At 33.7% G+C, this 2,057-nt stretch overlaps 1 long non-coding RNA gene across 1 annotated transcript in view; it reads right to left on the bottom strand.

Annotated features, from left to right (window-relative positions):
* Positions 1 to 1,520, bottom strand: part of LOC125666069 (uncharacterized) — a 26,517-nt gene extending 24,997 nt beyond the window's left edge. Inside the window, exon 1 of the long non-coding RNA XR_007366493.2 lies at positions 1,227 to 1,520. This is a non-coding gene — a long non-coding RNA (uncharacterized LOC125666069). The remainder of the gene's footprint in view (positions 1 to 1,226) is intronic.
* Between the last annotated feature and the right edge of the window lie 537 nt (positions 1,521 to 2,057).

Genomic DNA, 2,057 nt, shown 5'->3' with positions numbered 1-2,057 from the left:
ATTGTTAGAGGACATGCTTATGTATCTATTTTATGCCATGATTGATTTGTGTTGCTTTTTTAATCAATAAAATGCTTTCTTTGTAGTTTCATCGGGTGATAAAGGTAGCTAGCGTTGTAGAAAAAAATGTATAACCTGCAACCGCGTAAGCAGGTTACATGTATGCAATTTTTTTCTGCAACGATTGCTACCTTCATCACTTGATGGAACAACAAAGAAAGGCATTTTATTGATTGTATTGATGATTTTATGTATTATCTGAAATATGAACTAGAAATAAGATCTAAAATATCATATGGTTGATCCATTTGTTACGTTAAACAGAACAGCCAATGCACCCTTTGACCTTGATGACACTCCATATTTAGTAATGATTTTGCGGACAGATGGTATTCAAGAACCAAATAGAACTAATTTGCAACAAACATGTCTTTGTTGCATTGTAAAAGCAATGCCAATTTCAAAAGAAATATAAGAGAAAAGATTCAGTAAATATATTCAGTAAATATGTTGTATTGACACCAACAGACAAATCAAGTGGAATTGAATAAATATTGGATCAACTTTTAAGTGCAAAAAGGTCATGTTTAGAACACTGTAGCGCAATAAATAGGATTATGATCCCAGTATTTCTTTTTCATTTCCTAATTATCCTTCAATGTACAAATGAAAAATAGACTTCCAAAAAAAAAAAAAAAAAAAAAAAAAAATGACATGACTCCAAACTCGGATAAGACAAATATTAATAACAAAAGTTTACAAACTTTTTTCTGTTATTGAAATAGTACGTAAATCATAATGTTACAACAACAAAATTTCACACCATTGAAACGAAAGCACTTTTCTCGAGTACAAAGAGATTTGGTGCCGAGCAAATCGACTGGCGAGAGAAAACTTTAACAGCATATACTTAGTGCATGTTTCCCGCAAGTACTTGAAATAGTACGTAAATCATAATGTTACAACAACAAAATTTCACACCATTGAAACGAAAGCACTTTTCTCGAGTACAAAGAGATTTGGTGCCGAGCAAATCGACTGGCGAGAGAAAACTTTAACAGCATATACTTAGTGCATGTTTCCCGCAAGTACTTTAAACACTTTGTGATTTCTTATCATAACCCTTCTGTACTTTTTATCCTTTTATCAAATTCATCAGAATTTAATCTTGATTGGTGCTTTATACTGGCTCGTTTTGATAATTTGTACCCCCAAAGGAAGTTTACCTGTATTTAACAGCCAGGCGAAGATTTACGGTGAGTAGTTCTCAGCATAATCCTGTTTTCTTCTATACACTCAAAATATCTCCATTCCTGTTTGAAGACTGTTGTGTCATATCTGGATTTAAGTCAAATTTTCCTAATAGTAACCACATGGACATCAGTGAGGATTTGTGTTCGGGCATGATAGAAAAGGCGTGCGTTTTCTAGATCTTATTTCTGAATACGATTTGTCTGAGTGACCCGAGTTACACAGCTTTACAAACAGAAACACGATGGTAGAGCAGTGTAAAACTTTCCCTGCCTCTTTTCAATTAATTTCAAATGACGAGTTATATTTCTGGGTGTGTCGCTTTGGGAACGAAACCTGAAGACAAGATAGTGAGTACTCATTTTATTAGTGCTAGTGATGAGTTCTAAAGAGAGAGAGAGAGAGAGAGAGAGAGAGAGAGAGAGAGAGAGTAGTGATGCAAAATCGGACCAAAGTTACAATCGATTATGGAATTGAATCGGAATCATACAATCGATTGAATAATCGATAATTTGAACTTCCATTTACGGTCGCATTAAATGAAGAGCGTGATAATAATAAATTATTCCATTTTGTTTAGATAATATCCTAATGAATAAGTAAAAAATAAATATATTGACCATTATGTTTTATAAATTTAATGAGTCAATGTGCAGTGGACAGCACAGAATTATCTACAGAATAGTCAACTCCGGGAATTATCTACAGAACAGTTAACTCCGGGAACTATCTACAGAACAGTCAACTCCGGGAATTATCTACAGAACAGTCAACTCCGGGAATTATCTACAGAACAGTCAACTCCA

The sequence above is a fragment of the Ostrea edulis genome, chromosome 10 (assembly GCF_947568905.1).
Source record: "Ostrea edulis chromosome 10, xbOstEdul1.1, whole genome shotgun sequence".
Taxonomy (NCBI): Eukaryota; Metazoa; Mollusca; class Bivalvia; order Ostreida; family Ostreidae; genus Ostrea; species Ostrea edulis.
This window is presented reverse-complemented; position numbering and strand designations above follow the sequence as displayed.